This window comes from Mauremys reevesii, linkage group 4, assembly GCF_016161935.1.
Source record: "Mauremys reevesii isolate NIE-2019 linkage group 4, ASM1616193v1, whole genome shotgun sequence".
Classification (NCBI taxonomy): Eukaryota; Metazoa; Chordata; order Testudines; family Geoemydidae; genus Mauremys; species Mauremys reevesii.
The window spans coordinates 75360835-75381010 of record NC_052626.1 but is presented as its reverse complement, the minus strand read 5'-3'; the positions used below and the strand labels follow the sequence as shown (position 1 = coordinate 75381010).

At 44.2% G+C, this 20176-nt stretch overlaps 1 long non-coding RNA gene across 1 annotated transcript; it reads left to right on the top strand.

Annotated features, from left to right (window-relative positions):
- Nucleotides 1-12963: 12963 nt before the first annotated feature.
- LOC120405290 lies at nucleotides 12964-17844 on the top strand. Its single transcript, XR_005598476.1, has 3 exons — nucleotides 12964-13083; nucleotides 14934-15292; nucleotides 16085-17844. It is a non-coding gene; the product is annotated as an uncharacterized LOC120405290 (long non-coding RNA).
- The last annotated feature ends 2332 nt before the right edge of the window (nucleotides 17845-20176 follow it).

The window sequence follows — 20176 nt, the reverse complement described above, 5'->3', positions numbered from 1 at the left end:
TGGATATCTCAAATTGGGTGCCCAAAACTCCTGACTATTTTTGAAGATTTGAGCCTAAATTATTTCCCCATTGTCATGAGAACCCACCACTCCTGACTCCTCATCCTGCTCTGTGACCATTAGAAAATTCTTCTGTATGTATGTGTAATCTCACAAATTCAGATTATAGTGAAAAACACTTCCATCAAACTTCTTGTGTTCCAGACAGGCAAACAGCAGCTAAAACCCAATTCTAGGTAGTCTTGCAGGAACTGTTAAAAGCTTGCCTTGCCTACCTGTCTTGCCTGCTATTGGAACCAATGAATTCATGTTCACTGTTCTGTTAAGCAAAGCCAGATATGCCCATATGTGGCTAAATACCCTCTACAGTTACTTGTTCGTCAGCTATGCTAGGCTGCAGGATAGTACATGTTCATTTTCTATGTATTGTGGGACCACAAGCACTGATAAACATTCTCTGTATTGTCTCACATCAGTTAAACTAAGCTTGATGATGCCCCTCTCTGTTGTCAACGTAAGTCAGCATTTAAAAAAAGTCTGCTTCTGATTAGCCAGTGCTATCTGCTGCATTATGGAAGAAAATTGTTCCCTGATGACAACAGTCAAGTGACTAATTGTCTGCTATGCGTAAATTTTCATTTTTACTGGTGATTGTAAAGGATAAACTCTCAAGCCACTGCGGTACTCAAGCTCTAAATTGGGCAGAATTGATTTCTCAGTGAATCTCACGAGTATAATACTGTTATGATGTCTGCCTAAAGCACTGTACAGCATTTAAAACTGTATTTCTAAAGTGCATGAATGGTGATGGGAAAGAGTTATTAAAATTGAAGGGGTTATGTAAATAAACCCAGGGTTTTTTTAGATGCTTTTTTTGTGTGTAGTGGGGGCAGGGTTCACCCTGGTTTCCTGATGTTATCCTGACTCAGTTTCTTACTTTCAGATGGAAAGGTCTGATAAAACTATAAGAAGTTGGTGTTGAAGGATACAGCCATTTGCTTTGCTTTCTGTTGTCATCTGGTGCTGTGCGCAGATTCCTGGTGCCATGTTGGGTGATGTAGTTCCTACAAAAAGAACTATTTCTCCTTAACCAGGTGCCTGAGTTGACTCCTCCCAGAGGCTTGTACTTATATGTCTGTAACTTTCATTGCTGCCCAGCACTACATCCAGGCAGAAGCACAGTCCAATGGTTACTTCAGACAGTGAGCCTTCTCTACTGCTGCCTGTAAAGTGTGAAAAAGGGAAAGGGGACATCAGCCTATCTGAATAAACCGCAAGTGTGTGTTAAGCTTGACAGAGCGCTTACCCTGCCATGTCCAGAGACAGGGCCAGATCCTCAGTTGTGTACATTGTTGTAGCTCAGTTGAAGTCAATCCAGAGATCAATCCAGAAATTGACAATACAACACGCATGCAGTATGTGCAAATTAATAATTACTACAGTATGAGAACCACTGTTTTTGCATTTAAACTCTAGAATCATGAGATTTGTAACCTTAACATAAGTTATATTTTAATTTCCCTGTGGATTCCGAAGAGAGAGAAATCCTTCTCCTGAGGTGCTGAAAGCTTCACGGTAGAGAGGTCAACTCCTACAGACTTTAAAAGTCACGCATAACCACCTACATTCTCTCCTGTGCTGAGATTCAGTTGGTACAGGAGAGCTTAGGGGCTGCTCTAACTTCTGTGCCAGCTGGCTGTGTTTCCCCTGTGGGACCACACATCAGTTGAGAATTGGTTGAGTGAAAGTATGCTGTGTCATGCTCTCTCCTGTCCCATACATCGTGTGGGTGGGGTAGTTGGCATAAAGGCTGATTATGCCTCTTTATGCCAGGTGAAAACTTCCCCACACCGGAGAGATAATCAGCTAGCCAGGTAGGGCAACCGTCTACCATTTTGCACTACTTGAGCAGCAGAAAATGGCCAGAATACGCAGAGAGAATCTGGCCCAGAATCTGTTTCTACATTGAAATCTATCTACAGAGGAAGTTTTCTGTGTAGATACTAGCCCTGATAGTTCATAGCTCCCAAAGTTACTATGCACAAAAATAAGATTTCAGTGCTCATAACACTGGGTTAATGTGGGTGGGAAAGTGGGTCCTGACAGCAGAAAGGCCTAGGCCTCACTGAGGATCAGCAAAACTGAAATTTCAAGTAATAAACTTCAGCCATATTTTTTTTCATTCTTTGAGTAAAGCAGCGGCCTAAAATTTATTTTAAATGGAAAATGTTGTATTTTACCTTTTGATAACTCAAAGATAGTTGAAGGGGTTTATCTCTGATTTTACAGATTTGAAAAAAAAATCCCCTCCGAGACTGAATATGAAATATTTCATCCAAAAGACTTTTTTTAGAATTAGAGTATACGCCTCACACACCATAGTGTCTTTCTCTTTCATCCTAGGCCTGTTTAATAGACTACATAGTATTCCCAGGCAAAAACTACAGTAAGAGGGAGTGAAGGTTGAAAATACGTATCGGTAATCTAGGATAAAATGTAATGTAATTATCCCCTAAACAAGCAGAGGATTCAGAGGTGAGGTTAAACTTAAATCCAAACAAGATATGTAAATACTCAAGGCATCCTTAACTTTGCCCTCTAATGACACCATGCAATAAGCATGTGATAATAATCAAGACATTGCAGTGTTTGTGGTCCCAGATTAAAATTGATTTTTGAAGACATTTTAGATTTTTTTCTTTATTTTCCCTTGTATTTCTGTGATGGAATTCCCATCTTTTTTCAATTAAAAATGTCATACTTGATCACAAAACAAGAAACTCAGAGAATGTAGCCATATGATATTTACAACAATATGAAGATAGGTACTTATCTAAAAATACATCTTTTTTTTAACCTTTTAGGGCCAAATTCCTTAGGATGTGTTGGTTGCTGTACACCACTCTAGAGAAGCCTGAACATGTTGGCCAGTTAAAGTGGGTTTACAGCTGCTTTAGACTGCAGCACATCGTGCATAGTGCACAACACATAGTGCAGCACAATGGGCATTTAAAAATATATATACTTAGGATGCATGGTAATTTTTTGTGCCTTTTTTTATATAACTGAACGCTTATCTGTCAGCAGAGGCTACTTCATTAAAATCTTCTCCTTTAGAGAAATGTGAAGAATTCTTTCAAAATGTCCATCTCACACTTTTTTCAGTTGAAGTGAGGCTATTAGTTGTCCTCCGTTAAGATGCCCTCTATCAAAATGGCTGCTACCTCCTATTGTTCCAAATGCATGAAACCAAGCTCCCCAGAGGGATGGTGAAGAGAAGTAGGATAATGGAGGCAGTGGCCATCTTTGGTACAGGTGGGCTCTGGCCTCTCTCTCCCATTGAGAACAATGCAAAATGGTGGCCATTTTGAAACTAGCAGTGTCTGATCCACAGTCATACAGCAAGTTAATGGCTTAGATCACATCAATACCTCCTGTCTCCGTATTCTTTGTAACTACTTATTCCTCTAGTTCTTGCATTAAGTACTCCTGTATAAACCTCTTGATGAGGTTTAGGTTGCATGTGAAACTACCTTGGGGTTTTATATTGTTACCCATCACTGTAGTATCTGAGCATCTTCCATGTAAAATCCATAGTAATAGTATGGTTCTAGGGGGCTTCATGGAGCCCCTGACGTGTGTCTTTTTATGGAAAAATCTCTGTTTGAGGGTAGGGTGGTTTTAGATTTACTTCATTTGTACCATGTCAGATTAATTCCCTCCATTTTTATTTTTCTCCCTTTGGGACTGATAGATGTGGCCAAGTTACCTCCTGAACACTAATTCACAGAGAGGTGGGACAGCAGTGAAGGGGTTAAGCTGAAGAGCCCCGTGCAGCAGTCCTGGCAGAAAGGGGTAGATTTTCATCATAGGGTTTAGGACAAGTGACAGATGATAGGTGCTCGTGCAGCCCAGAATATCCTCCTTAAGTGTTGGCACCACTGACTTGGCTAAAAAGCATTTAACACTAGCTTTGCCTTTTCTGGTAATAAACACTTTCAGCCTCGAAATGGAAGCTGCATTACTTTTTTTTTTTTTTTTGTAAGTGCTCTTTTTAAATGCTCAAGGTTTCCATAGCAACCCATTCAATTTGTTTAAATGGGAGCTAACTGGCCCATCCTCCCTTCACCAGCCTTCTGCTGAAAACATGCCTGTCGTCCCATTTTTCGCCAAGCCGGAGGGCAACTTTGGTGCATTTATTGCGTCAGCAATGAAGGCTTTTTGTGAAGCGTTCACTCTCCTCAGGGTTGCTTCAGAAACTGCTGAATCATTCAGCTGGGCAGATGCCAGACTTCTGTTGCTTTGCTTGTTGGCCTATTTGATCTGCCTATTTCTTGATCCTTCTAACATTCATCTCAGCTACTTTTAAAAGGAGGTTGGGGCTGTATGCCAATGGCCTTTGAGCAAGAAGGAAATGGGCTTTCTGGTGTGATTCCTCAGGACAGTTACAATTCCTTCCTTAATTACAGGAAAATGGGGCTGTAATGAAGTTTAAGGAGGGGGAAATATGAAGGGGAGGGTCTTGCACAAAGTAGTAGTTTGATTTAGATTCCTTAGTTGAATGATTTGCTATTATACACCTAGAAGCACCATTATGGCTAATCAATACTAGTCTCCACTCTGCAATCACAGGGTATTGACCACATGGGATATGTTCACCTGATCCTAACAGAAGAGACTGCTCTGATGCGCCACTAGAAGATTTCTTCCCACAAAGCCCCTGGGCACACAGTTTAACCCTGTGCATTTGAATGCTATTGTTGTTTGTATCATAGTAGAGCTCAGAGGTCTCAACCAAGAGTAGGGCCCCTTTCCTTTAGGTGCTATATAAACACGGTAAGAAACAGTTCCTGCCCTGAAGACCTTTCACTCTAAAGAAGACAGATAAAGGGCGAGAGAAGAAGCAGAGGCACAAAGAGAAGTGACTTGTCCAAGGTCAGAGCAGATGAATTCTTGACACAGGACTCCTGAGTGCAGTGCCTTGTCCACTAGGTCACACTGTTTCTTACGTGCTCAGTGTTTCCCTCTGCACCTTGCTCTCTCAGGCAGAGCTGAGCTCGATATCTAGTCCATGGCAAGAAAAGAGACAGCTTATCTTTACAGTGCTCCTTCAAAGTGAAATAGCAGAAGGAAATAAACCCCAAAACACAGGCACCTTGTTTATTTGTGGAGGCAGCAGAAGGGGGATTAGCAAACCTTGGTTGGTGGTGTTTTCTGGGCGGAAGTGATGCACAGAGCTGGGCTCCCTATGTTATATAATCAACATGCACTTAACCCACCTACTTAACATGAGTAGGGGAGGGGGAGGAGGCAAGTGTGTGGGTAGGAAGGTGCTTGACAATCTGTGTGCATGATGGAATATGCTAGCAACTGCATTTACGCAGTGAGAATGAGGCCTTCCTAGTTTAAGAGCTAGAGTAGGTTGCCTCCCTTGGTCAGCCTGACAAACCATTGTGCTTCCAGCCCTAGCACAATGAAGGCTTTGAAGTAAGGTTTTGCCTGCTGCATGCAGGGGTGAGCTTTCCTCTTCCTGCCTTGATGATGCTGTTAGCAGTCAGAGAGAGAACTGAAACGTGCTGATTTCAATCTCAATAAATTGCTCTGTACAGTACTTTTCACAGGTGTAAGATGTCAGTTAATTTTTCAGTGACCCAGTCACCTCTTCAGCCAGCTCCTAGCTTGGCTGCCTCATTTAGTTCAGAATGGCTCTATTTCATCTCTATAACTCCCCTCTCCCCCAGCTCCCGCTATTCTTACCAAGCTGATTTCAGAACTTGGGGAGCAATGGAGTTTCTAATCTGACAATGTTTTTTCATTCCTGCTTGTCAGCATTAGCCTCACACTAGATGTTCTCAGGGCAGGACTTTGGTTGCCAGAGCCATCATCATTCAGGCATTTACTTATTCTGTTTTTAGTTCTTTAAAGCTGCTGCTGCTCCTATTTGTAAAGTGCATTTAAAATCTAAAGGTTTTAAAGAAGGAGGGAGAGGCTCAACCACAGTCCATGGGAGATGATTCACAGACTCCTTCATCTCATTGACAGGAAATTTCTGAGGTTTTTATCACACACAACAGTTAATTTCTCTTCAAATAAATCAAAACTGCTTCAGGCCACTTTTACATTATGTTTTGAACGCTAAATATGGTTTATTATGTGTTTAGTGCTCGCTGGGCTCAGCATTGTGCAACCCATGGAAGAAGACATGAGAGAGGCACTTTTGAAAAGTTTAAGATGCATTTGCAAGAGTGATTTAGGAACCTAAGGCCTTGTCTATAAGGGAATAACCTAAGGTGTGAATTTAATCCAGCATAGTTTTATACCAGTATAAGGCCCCATCTGGACACCCTTAAGGCTTGTCTACATATACAGCACTGCAGCAGTGCCGCCATAGCACGTCTGGTGAAGATGCCCTATGCTGACGGGAGAGCTCTCCATCGGCATAATAAAACCACCTCCACAAGAGGTGGTAGCTGTGTCGGCAGAAGCTCTCCCACCAACAAAGCACTGTCCACACCGATGTTTATGTTGGTGTAACTTACGTCGCTCAGGGTAGTTTATTCACACCCCTGAGTGACATAAATTATGCCAACATAAGCTGTAGTGTAGACATAGCCGAAGTCCGGTAAAAGGTACCTTGTATTTGGTTTAGCATAGGACAGAGGTTCTCAAACTGTGGTCCATGGACCATAGGGTGACCAGATGTCCCAATTTTATAGGGACAGTCCTTATATTTGGGGCTTTGTCTTATATAGGTGCCTATTACTCCCCCCACCCCATGTCCTGATTTTTCACAGTTGCTGTCTGGTCACCCTAGTGGACCACCAGTGTCCACAGATAGTTCCCTCTAAGGTGTGCGCCTGGGTGGCCGCACACGAGAGAATGAAGGGCCACCCACCTAATTAGTGGAACCACATAGGCATGGCTCCACTAATTAGGTGCCTGGACCCTGGAGAAGACGCACATATATGGTGAGGTGGTGGCCTTGGGGGGAATAGGGGATAGCTTGGAGGGGGCAGTGGGGTGAAAAGAGGGAGTTGGGGGAATTTGAGATGTGCAGGGCTGCGGCGGACAGAGAAAGAGGCGACTTTCCCCAGCTCCAAGGCTTCGGCTGCCAGGGAGAGACCCCCTCCTTCCCAGCCCCATCTCGGGGGTTGCCGCAGTGGAGGAGAGAGGGCACATCCATTGCATTAGAAAGGTAAGACTACTGGTATTAAAATATGAGTTGGTGCTTATATTTGTAGAACAAAAAAGTTGTTTATTATAAGGGTTTTTTTTACGAGAGTTAGCTAACAGTACAAACAACATTTGGAAAGATCATTAAGATCATTTGGAAAGATCTGCCAAGACCCTCAGCAATTTTCAAGTGGTCTGCAGAAAAAAAAGTTTGGGAACCACTGGCATAGAGATTCTCAAACTTCATTGCCCTGCAACCCCCTTCTGACAACAAAAATTACTACACGACCCCTGAACCTGCCCGAGCCCCACCACCCCAAGCAGGGGGCCAAAGCCCAAGGGCTTCAGATCTGGGCAGGTGGCCTGTAACCTGAGCCCCAACATGCGGGGCTGAAGCCGAAACCTGAGCCCTGCCACACAGGAAAGATTTACCAGTTATACTGGTATAGTAGTACAGATATAACCCCTAGCGCCCCTCCTCTATTTGCGCTACACTGGGCAGTGGGGCTCGGGCTTCGGCTTTGGCCCTGGGCCCCAGCAAATCTAATGTCAGCTCTGGTGACCCCAATTAAAATGAGGTCATGACCCACTTGGGGTCCCAACCCACAGTTTGAGAACCCTGGTTTAGCATGTGTCTCTTGGGGAAAGGGTTTCAGCTCAATCATAAAAAGCCACTTTTGTGCTGGAATAAGAGTGCCCACACAGTAGGGTTATATCTGTACTACTATACCAGTATAACTGGTAAATCTTTCCTGTGTAGGCAAAGCCATAGACTTTGTCTTCACTGGAACGTCGTCAGCAAAACTTTTGTCATTCAGGGGTGTTTAAAAAAAAACCCCACGAATGACAAATTTTACTGACGAAAAGCATCGGTGTGAACAGCGCCTGACAACGCCGCTGCTGTTTGAGCGCTCTCCTGTTGACAAACAGCAGCTACACTGTGTCTTTTAGTGACACGGCTGTAGTGGCACAGCTGTGTCACTAAAAGGTGCGTAGTGTAGACAAAGCCTTAGTCCCACTGACTTTCAGTGAGAACTAGGCTCCTGAGTCACTTTGATGCTTTTGAAAATATTACCTGCCATCCCTGTTTTATGTGATATCTCTCCCTATGCCTAAAGAATTACTTCAAAGGCACCTGTGACTATGGTATCCAAGTGTAGCATTGAAAAATCCCTAATCAAGAGTCTTACAATCAAAATTATACAAACAATACGGTTCAGATACATGCTATGGCAGATGCCCCAACAAAGGGCCAGTCTTGTAATGTTGCAATTTGTTTGTTTCTTCCAACAACTATATTGTTAAGAAGCTATTTTAGTGGAGAAAGGTGCTTGGTTGTTAGAGCTGATGGGAAATTTTCTGACTGAATAATTTTCCATCAGAAAATGGTGATTCCAGGGAACCAAATATCAGAGGGGTAGCCGTGTTAGTCTGGATCTGTAAAAGCAGCAAAAAGTCCTGTGGCACCTTATAGACTAACAGACGTATTGGAGCATGAGCTTTCGTGGGTGAATACCCACTTCGTCAGATGCAGGTAGTGGAAATTTCCAGGGGCAGGTATATATATGCAAGCAAGAAGCAAGCTAGAGATAACGAGGTTAGTTCAATCAGAGAGGATGAGGCCCTCTTCTAGAAGTTGAGGTGTGAACACCAAGGAAGGAGAAACTGCTTTTGTAGTTGGCTAGCCATTCACAGATCCCTCACTTTCACAGGCCTTGGGTGGCAGGCCAGTCCTTGCCCACAGACAACCTGCCAACCTGAAGCATATTCTCACCAGTAACTGCACTCCGCACCATAGTAACTCTAACTCAGGAATCAATCCATGCAACAAACCTCGATGCCAACTCTGCCCACATATCTACACCAGCGACACCATCACAGGACCTAACCAGATCAGCCACACCATCACCGGTTCATTCACCTAAATGTCCACCAATGTAATATACGCCATCATATGCCAGCAATGCCCCTCTGCTATGTACATTGGCCAAACTGGACAGTCCCTACGTAAAAGGATAAATGGACACAAATCAGATATTAGGAATGGCAATATACAAAAACCTGTAGGAGAACACTTCAATCTCCCTGGACACACAATAGCAGATCTTAAGGTGGCCATCCTGCAGCAAAAAAACTTCAGGACCAGACTTCAAAGAGAAACTGCTGAGCTTCAGTTCATCTGCAAATTTGACACCATCAGCTCAGGATTAAACAAAGACTGTGAATGGCTAGCCAACTACAGAACCAGTTTCTCCTCCCTTGGTGTTCACACCTCAACTGCTAGAAGAGGGCCTCATCCTCCCTGATTGAACTAACCTCATTATCTCTAGCCTGCTTCTTGCCTGCATATTTATACCTGCCTCTGGAAATTTCCACTACATGCATCTGACGAAGTGGGTATTCGCCCACGAAGGCTCATGCTCCAATACATCTGTTAGTCTATAAGGTGCCACAGGACTCTTTGCTGCGATTCCAGTGAAATGTTTCAATTCTGTCAAAACCTTCAACAGAAACCAGGCATGTTTCCATCAGAAACCAGCCTCATTTCCTGCCAGCTCACCTCCCATCTTCCTAGACTCTGTGGCTTCTAAGTAGCCCTCCTGGTGGGGACCCGGGGTTTCCAGGCTCCTCAGTAGCCTGCCTGGCTGACTGCCACAGAGCTAGAGCTTCCAGGCTCCCAGCTCCTCAGCAGTGCATCTGGCTGGCAGCCAGGTAGTCCAGGGATCTGGGCAGGCCAGCTCCCAGGGTTCTGCAGTTGGCTGGTGTCCAAGGCTGCCCAGTTTCCTGGCTGCCTGCTGGCCAGCTCACTCAGCGAGCCAGGTGGCAGCTTCCTCAGGCTGCCTGCTGGGCAGGCAGATTGCCCAGGGCCCTAGTTGCCAGGGCTACCTAGGGGTCCAGGCAGCTGGCTGACTGGCTCCCCTGGCTGGCTTCCTGGTTACCTGCTCTGCCTGCCCTGGCTGGCTTCCTGGGTACTAGGGCTGCCCACCAGGTGAGCAAGTGGCTGCCCAACTCTCCAGCTGCTCACCTGGCAAGCCAGTTGGAGCCAGCCCAGAACATTTTAAAAAATCTGTTTTGGCTTTTCCATAAAGGAATTTTTTGAAAATTTCCATTCCATGGGAAATTGTGCATTTCCAACCGAATCCGAACAAGCACTGGTTTTGGAAATGTGAAATTTCCCATCCAACGGAAACGCCAGGTCCCACCTAGTTCTATCGATTGTAGTACAAAAACAGTACATTTACTAATGGCAATTGTACAGCTAAAGCTATGAAGGGTTAATACTACATGTCTATAAATGATACCAAATGTAATGGGAGCCATCCCAGCAGGTTACTCAATTCAGTTTAGTTAAAACCCACTGGATTTATAAAAGTACAGTTTACTCTTTAAAAGTCTGCACTTTTAGGAATGAACTCGTCTCCAGTTGGCTGTGTCTCACGCCTACCTTCTGTCCCTAAGCCAATGAGCATGCAACATTACAATAACAGTTGAGCAACAGCTGCCACTCATTCTGACATCCATCAGACCAGTTAAACTAAATATGCATCAATCATTTGGTAAAACGGCATCTCTGTCATGGAACATTTTACAGATCTTTCACTTTGAAAATAAATATCTCAGCTTTGCCTCTGCATTTATTATTACTACAGAGTAGCAGTTGGAGACCATTATCCTGTGACACTGCCACTTAAACACCCACTTGTGTCTTCTGCTATTGCTTACTGTTTTAAAACACGTGGTAAGGAGAGTATTATTGCCATTTGCATAGCACTGTGAAATGCAAAAATATCACAATGTGGCCAGCTTGGGATCTAATATGATTAAGATTTAAGTATATTTAAAGTTCCTTTGGGAGGGTCTGTAAACCAAAGAGAGAAATCTCTATGCAAGTCCATCTCTAGGGTCTCAGAAGACATCTGAATACTGAGAAAGAGTAGGGCTTCTTGGTCAACAAATTAAATTTTGTTCCAGGTTTCACAAACCTTTTGCTCTAGTTCATTAATCAGATGTCATCACAGGAATGTGACCAGTGTAATGATGATTAAAAGACAGTCAAGGTATTCAGAATTTTTAATGTACCTTTTGTTCTTAGGGTAGTAGTCAGAACCTTTTTGAAGACCTATTGTAGACTATATAAGAAAGACTTTGATCCCTGTGTATAAGAAATGCTAAAGCAGGAATAGGTGTGGGACAAATTGATAAATATCAAGAGATAGGATCCTATTTTGGATAATCAAGATTATAATGTGGAGTACATTTATTTTGTATCTATATGTATTTATCTAATCCTTATCACTATACCATCTGAGCACCACACAATCATTAGTGGATTTTTTTTACTCCCAGCCCCATGTGAGGAAGTGAACTATTATCTACATTTTAAAGATAGGGACCTGAGATACAGGGTAGCTCAAGTAACATGCTCCAAATCACACACAAAATCTGTGGCTAAGCTGGGAACTGAACCTGGGTTTCCTTCCTGTGCCTACTCTTGCACAAATGGTGCACAGAGTTCAATGATAATTGTAGGTGACACAAGTAGTGATGCCTATAATCAAGGTTCCCAAACCTTTTCATTTTAAGACCCTGTTTTCAGTTGTTTACAGCTTTGCCAAACAAACGGTTTGGGTTGAAATGTCCCATGCCGGACATCTGCCTGGGGCTGTTTTGTTTCAGTTAAAACAATGGTCAGCTCTAAGAATGAGGTTGGGGGGAAATATGTTGTTTTTTCCATGTTACTAAAGTCCTAACAACTATTTTCATTGAGAAGCTCTAGAACCTCCGTAGTTTGTGGAAGAGACATGAACTTTGACAGGGGGTTGTCTTGGTGGCCAGGATGTGCCTTTAGCTATTCCCATGAAAAATCAACGAAATTGGGCCAAGTTTATAAACCTCTGAAAAATCTCAGCTCACATACCCTCAGTGGAGGATTGTTAAGAGTTTGATAACTACATTATTTGAAGAGTCCATCTCTATTAAGAATGCCTTCTCCCCTCCCAGCTCCTACATGGATTGGACTGCATGTGCACCATCACCACATAGTGACTACCATGCTCCGTGCTGGGCCTGAGCTGGACTTTCCATGCATTTTTTCCTCCCAGCAGCTGAGGGTTGCCATGGTGCTGGGCAGTAGAACAGATTTTGCTCTCAGTGCCCCTGCTGGTGGTGCCCAGGCAGCCTGGAGAAGGTGCAGGAACAGCCTAACTTGAATGCACAAGCCAGGTGAGGAATAAGGTGGGGAAGAGATGCTGGATCAGGAGATCAGAGTACAGTAACTCCTCACTTAAAGTCATCCCGGTTAACACTGTTTTGTTATTAGGTTGCTGATCTATTAGAGAACATACTCGTTTTAAAGTCGTGCAATGTTCCATTCTGTCTGCCCGGCATTCCAGATGGGGAGCGGGCAAGCCCCCGACCCTGTGCCCCAGCTGGAACACTGGGTGGAGCAGGTCAAGCCCCCATGTCCCGACCCCGCTACGCCCCTGCATCAACCAAGCTTCACAATCATCACTGGGGAGTACAGTATTAAATTGTTTGTTTAAAAATTATTTAAAACTTATACTGTATATTGTGATGGGGCAAGGCCAGATGGCTACAGTAAAGTAGTGAGGAACAGGCATGTTAGCCCCAGGCTAAACAAATCCCTGGTACCAGGGTAACCAAATGGCAGTTGCTCCAGGTTAATCAAGACACCTGGGACCAATTAAGATCCTTCTAGAAGGCAGTGGAGATAGCTGCATTGATTGGGACACCTGAAGCCAATCAAGGGCTGGCTGGAACTAGTTAAAAGCCTCCCAGTTAATGAGGTGTGTGAGTGAGAGGAGCTGGGAGCAAGAGGCTCAATGAGCTGAGTGCTGTGCTAAGCTAAGGAGTACAAGCATTATCAGACACCAGGAGGAAGGTCCTGTGGTGAGGATAAAGAAGGTGTTTGGAGGAGGCCATGGGGAAGTAGCCCAGGGAGTTGTAGCTGTCATGCAGTTGTTACAGGAGGCACTACAGACAGCTGCAATCCACAGGGCCCTGGGCTGGAACCCGGAGTAGAGGGTGGGCCCGGGTTCCTCTCAACTCCTGATCAGACACAGGAGGAGTTGACCTAGACTGTGGGTTCCACCAGAGGGGAAGATCATTGAGGTGAGCAAATATGCCAATAAGCGCAGGACCCACTAAGGTAGAGGAGGAACTTTGTCACAATATGTATATAATGTCTTGGGGGGGAGGGGAATCTCTGGAACCTAAACTCCACTATTTACATTCATTCTTATGGGGAAATTGGATTAGCTTAACATCATTTCACTTAAAGTAGCATTTTTCAGGAACATAACTACAATGTTAAGTGAGGAGTTACTGTATATGGGGGCAAGGGTTTGCAGCAGGAGACAGAAGTTGGTGAGGGGGCAGAGATCAGAGCAAAGTGTGTGGGTGGGATGATAGGAGCAAAAGGATGTTGGGGTGGGGGGGAAGGCAAGATCTGGTAGAGGCAGGGCAGGCACAAGGGTGAGTGGAAGGAGTTAAAGACTGGGACAGGGGTGAGAACTGGGTGGAGGCTAAGAGCAGTGGATGGATGGGAGCATAAGTCAGATGTGGGGGATGGGTAGGAACAAAGGGATGGGAGAGGGGTACGAGTTGGCGGGGAGGGGAATAATAGCAGGAGGGGCAGGACCATTAGAGAATATTCCCCTACAGAACCTGGAATTTAACCTGTTATTTCTGAGTCTCAACACCAATAGCTGTGAAGCACATTGGCAAAGTGTGTCTCTGTCCACTCTAGCGGCAGTTCCACGTAGAAGTTAAGAGCCTTCTACTGCTACCAGTTACTCTGCTCACTTGGTAGAGGACTGTGCTCTGTTAATCTAGTGATCCCAACCCTACTGTCCATATACTTCTGTCAATTTTTAAGTTTTTTTTAAAACACTTAATTTTTTAATGCTCCTCCTGTGTTAAAAGAGAGTGTAGGAAAAAATGTGATCATATACTTAAAGGCTGTATCATAATACATATGCAGTGGGGCTAAACTGAGATTCATGGACAATGAATGATATTGCTCATGGACAAGCTGGGTTTACACCAATATCCAAGTATACTGGGCTGCAAATGCAGTGGTTTGTTCTTGAATAGCGGGGCCATACACACAAGCTTCTTGTTGCATTAGTTTGTTACAGCACTGAGGAGCTAGCAGAGGCTTGGCTGAGTCACTCCTTAACAAAACAGGCATTTGGACTTCATCCTGGAGACCCTCACATTTCAGTTATTATAAGAAAATTTCTAGCCCTTTCCCCTGTGAAGAGTAGCCAACATAAACTGATACAAACCGATTGCAAAAAGTTGGGCTCCGCTTCTGCAGGAGGAGTCTGGGGGAGACATAAAGATCCTTTTTAAAAACACAACTTTGTGTGTAAAATGAGTCAGTTTGGAGGGGTGTCTCAGAGAATCAACTCAGCGACCCTCCCCAGAAACCACACTGTATGTGCACAGTGATGGGATCATGGGGGATAGGAATCATTTGTTTGGAAGGACAGTGACAAAAAAGCTTTTTCAAAAGCCCACCCCAGAATGCGGTGGCTTGTTTGTTAATTTCTGCCCATCCTGGGGCTGGGACTGAGGGGGCTGCTGTTCACTTAGGTGGCTCCCATGCCCTGGGTGCACCTCCTATCACCACGACAGCAATTAAAAGGGAGACTTCCCCACTGCATCTCCTACCAGTGACTAGGATTTCATGGAAATGCACCACGTAGTGCTCACAAACCTGTGTCTGCCTACAGCTCTAGCAGTGCATGAAGGAGAGGAGACCAAGGTGATGCTGCTGTGAATGAGACTAGTGCCTGCACACTAAGCCCCAGCCCGGAGTCTGAAAAGACGGTACAACGAAGAAGCCTGGCACCTTGCTCCCCTCCACAGCTGCCCAGAGTAAGCCTGCTCCTTCCATGCCTACTAGAGTCGACCCACTCCTGCACCCTACCACCTACAGCAGCCAAGGAGACCCACCCATCTCAAAAACAAAGAGGGGACACATTCTCCAACTGACCAGCAAGCCCAGAACCAGCATTGATCTGCTTCCCACCTGAACAACCACAATGTGAAGCCACGGGACTCTGACCTGTCATGAAGAAGGAGATGCCAGGTAGGGGAGCTTCCAAGGACAGGGAAATATGATGGTGAGGGTGGAAGGACTGATGGATTTGGGGGAGTATTTTACCTAGGGGCTATGACAAATCTCTCTTCTTGGTGGAATATTGTGAGGGACCCTCTAATTATTAATATGTTGGCAGCATATCACTGTATTGGATAGTTGATTGTGAGGGCTGAGCTATGTACAATGATTTGTTATTGTAGGATGTCCCTCAGAGCTGGGTTGCTGGCACAGATTACTTTTTAAAGAAAAACAAAAGCATGTAGAAGCACTAACTACCAATACTGTAAAGGAATATAAGGGCTTTCCAAACACATACATGGGGAAAGGGCATGTCAATCATGGGCTGAGCAACCGTGAACAAGTGTGTCCCTTGCAAGTAGACAGTGACAAGGAAAATGATCCATATACATCCAGGGTGTAAATCATTCAATGTAATGGGATTATGCAAGAGTTGGCCTTGGCCCACTGAGTGTTTTCATTGAAGATGTCTTGTGATTGTAAAAATGTGGTGACATTCTGCATGTGAAAGTGCAGATGTCTCTTGAAGGCCATTTGAGCTCTCGGCAGCTGAGCTGAAATGGGTTTGCATTACAGTTTGTTGAATAACAGCAAGTCTCCCAGTAGCGAAGATACGACTCAAAGTTTAAGGGAAGAAAAAATAGCTTTTGGCTTTAAAATACTGTTTGGATTGTTTTTCTCTCTTGATGTTTGGAGGGCAGTGTCTGTTAGGTTCCAACAATTGAATTCTTTATTATTTTTCTAAATGTGGTTGTTCCATAGCAGGAGTGATACTGAAGACAAGAAAAGATCAAAGCAGACCAAAGCCTCCCAGCCCTCAGCACACGTGGTGAATAAGCACAGGAAGCAGAATCTCTAATAGATATGCACAGTGGATCAACAAGTTTTGATGGCTTTCAAAACTAACTCTGACCTTGACAATATGTTGTGGTCCTACTTAAAAGCCACCTGGCTGAAATGTAAAACATGCTGCCATACTTGTATTTGTTGCTAATGTAGGTGCATATTGCTGACTAAACACTACTGAGCACAGGACTGGAGGTTCAGGAACTTGATCATTCTGATCGGAGTTTAGATACTGATTCCCTCTATAACCTTAGCAAGTCATTTAACCTATGTGTTTTAGTTTAGCATTCTATGAAATAGGTATGGTCATATGGGACTTACTTACTTTACAAGCCAGGACTGTGAAGATCCAGTAGTTCTTCTTTGTAAAATGTAATTAAGAAGCTAAGGGTTTGTATCTCATTCTCATTAGTCTCCAAGACAGAATAAAAAGTAATCTAAGGTGCTGCAGAGAAAATATAGGTTATATATTTAAAAAAAAACACCGCCTGACTAGAAGAAACATTTTGTCAGTAGAGCAAAATGCAGATTCCCCCTCCACAGAGATGTTTGAGGGTAGATTTGGAACATGCCTATCAGAAATGAGTTAAATCAATCTTGCCACAATGTAGGGAGATGAACTAGATGACTCATGACATCACAATCCCTACCCACACTAATCATGCTATTGCAGAACTGATTTCTTTGGTGGCATGACCTGCAGGTATGGTGGTTTGCCTAATGGGAAGGCAAGATTTGCCTAATGGAAAGTAATCTGTTTGCAGTCTTTTCCCTTTAAAATTCCTTTCTTGCAGGAAAGGAAGAGTCTCCCCCATGTCTCCACCCCCGAACTTCCTGTTCTGTGCAATTTACCCTGATGGGAAGGAAGAATTTGTAAAGGGTCATGCTGGTATTTCCCTTGATTACACGTCTGAAAGAGTAACTGGTTGTTTGCACAGTGGGTGACATGGAATTCCTGTGATACTGTTTTAGCAATGCCAGCAGTTTCCTCTTCCATAAAGATGGGTTTTGGACTGTAAAAATGGCCCAAAGGCCCTAGAGAAGTTGAACTGACATTTGAAATATTACCAGCTATAGATAGAAGTGAGAAAACCCCTCCTAAGCAATGCCCTAGTATACAAGTGACTTCAATTCCTGCACTATGTAGGGAAGAAATCTGCTCATACGATATGCATAGCAGGGAATATCTGTCATCTATATGCAGGGGTCACATTTCAAATAACAGGGGCAACCTTGATTAAAGCCAGGACTTAAACCATTGGAACAAATATAGTTTTTTACATTAGCGCATTCCAGGCCTAATTTAGGAGATTATGTCACTGGATATTTTCACTGAATTGTCTCAAATAAAATCTTAAAGCCTTCTAGTTATTACCATGGTGATGTTGCGCCAACTCTGCAGTGAAATTATCCAGAGCCTTTTATGATCAGAATTGTGAGGGATGAAATGCCCATTCTGGATGAAGTGAAGCCAGGTTACTCTAATGCTGAACTTTGTTTATGAAGTTGTGTGGTCTGTTTGTGTCCTGGGAGAATGTTTAGTTGCAGATTTAAAATCAATTGCACTTTTGCAGAGCCTCTGGTGCCCATTGTGCACATGTTGGTAAGGCAGGTCAAAGATACCTTGGTGTATACAAAAGGGGAAATGCTCTCCTTTCCAATTGGAACAGCGCTTTGTTGGGGGATCTGGTCACCGAAGGGCTAAAACACAGTTTGCTCTTGCAAGGTAGACAGGCCCAAACTAATGTATTCTCCAAACCATGCTGCATTCTTGACCTCTAGAAGGATTGTGGCACAATGTGCGGGTCTGTCCTGACTAAACCAAGTTGTGTCAGGGATGATGACTGTGCTGTAAGTGGGATTTTTCAGAGAGAGACTTCTTACTGTGCAGTGAGTATCTTAGAGGTAAAATTTAGCCATTTAAAATCAACAGTGAAAACAACCTCTTCCCCAAACTGGAATGACTCAGTTTGACCAAACAGAGAATTGTTCCCTTATTAAGTTAATTTTGTCTCCCAATAAAAGGGCTTCATGTTGAACCCAGCCCAAATGCTGCTTTTCAGAGCCAAAGAGCTGGGAGATTGCAGCAAGGCACATTATAAAGCTAGGGCTCTTAATGGTTATTTTTCTTTTGAATTGGCAGCCAGCGAAGCAGCCATCCTTCTAGAAACATGCTAATAAGAGGGTGGCTGCAGTTGCCTTTGTCCCAAACCACAGGAGAGGGCCCTTGGTTTGTTTTAGCCAGCTTTGTGAAAGGGCCCTAATTGAAACCCTATTTTCCAAGCAATTCTGAAGTGGCCATTAGCCCCGCCTGTGTGTGTCCTTGCCATTGATTAGGGAGTTTGGTGTGGGAAGGCCTGAGCCCTCATGAAAAGGAAGCAAGAGGTGCTATGATTGTGGCCTTGCAAAAGCAGGTGCCTTTCTGTGTGCTGAGCAGCTGCAGTGGGAGCAGGACACCTGTGTTATGCACATGCCACTCTGCTTCTCAAGAAGCACTTGCCTGCCTCTGCCACAAACATGTGAGGCTCCTCCTGCTGGGCAAACCCTCTGCTAAGAGCCCTGAAGAATGTATTTTCTTCCCTCTTCTAGTCTCAGTTCGAAATACCCAATATTCTTGATAAGACACAATCTCCCTCCTTCCCACTTCCTATCTAACTGGATTTTGGAAACTCTCCTGGCATGGGACCTGCACTGGACCAAAGCTCCCTGAGAACAGACTGTAGGGAACAATCCTGCATCTGTCCTAGAGCGGGACACACTGACCTACTAGCTCCTTTCCCCACTGCATTCTAGTTCCTTTTCTCTTTCTTTAACCCTTGGGGTTTTTCCGCTTCTGATAATCTTTAGCATGTACATCTTTAAACCAGGGCACCAACCTTCACTAATTCACAAGTTCCTGTTTTATTTTAATAATTGTAATACTAGATGTGATGGGTTCCCCCCCCCCAGGGTGCCACCTGGAACTGGGGTAACACTGAGCCCCCTGACCCACCAGCCTGGGTTTCCTCTCACACTATACTGCTGTGACAAGCTGCAGAGCCCTCCAGCCTGCACTTTCACCAGCAAACGTACAGGTAGGGACACACCCAGCTGCAGTTACATGCAGGCTTTCTGACCAACCCCTGCATAGGAAGGCTATAGCTAAGGCAACTCCCAGTTCCTCAGGCATGCACCCCCTCTGGAGTATAAACCCAAAATTATACTGTCTAGTGCTGCACAGGGACCTGTACAGCCTAAGCTCATAAAATTTGTCCCTTCCCTCAATGTGGCGAGAAATATGCAACAGCCTTTGCCCCGAGTTATGCTTCCCACACACTTCACTCCAACTCACTGGTTTAGATAAAGCAAAAACAAGCTTATTAACTACAGAAGATAGATTTTAAGTGATTATAAATGATAGCAAAGAGATCAAAGCAGATTACCTAGCAAATAAACAAAAAAATGCAAACAAAGCTTGCAGATTCTCACCCTAAGAGATGATACAAGCAAGCTGCAGATTTTTAAGGGACAAGCTGCACTTGCGTTACAGCTTGGAATCCCCAGGTGTTTCATTCACAGGCTAGAAATCCCGTTAGCCTGGGTCCAGCACTTCCTCCAGTCTTTGTTCCTCAGGTGTTTCTAGGAGTCTTCTTGTGTGGGGACTGAAGAACACCAGATGATGTCACTCCCTGCCTTATAGAGCTTTTGCATATGTCGGGAACCCTTTGTTCCCAAAGCTTGGGTCCCATCCCGGTCTGTGGAAAAATACTGACATCCCAAGATGAAGTCTAGAGACATGTGGTCTCATCATGTCCTTGTAGAGTCATAGCAGCCATTACTTGGAGGCAGTCTATAGCATTTTCAGGAAGGCTTCCCAGGTGGGAGATAAGCTTCTCCTAAGACCTATTGTTTTTTCCTAATGGCCCATTGCCCTGAATAGGCCCTTTCCCACCCACTATCTAGACTGAAAGCATCTTGTCTAGTGGGCATTACCCAGATGTAACTACATTTGAAATAGATACATAATAT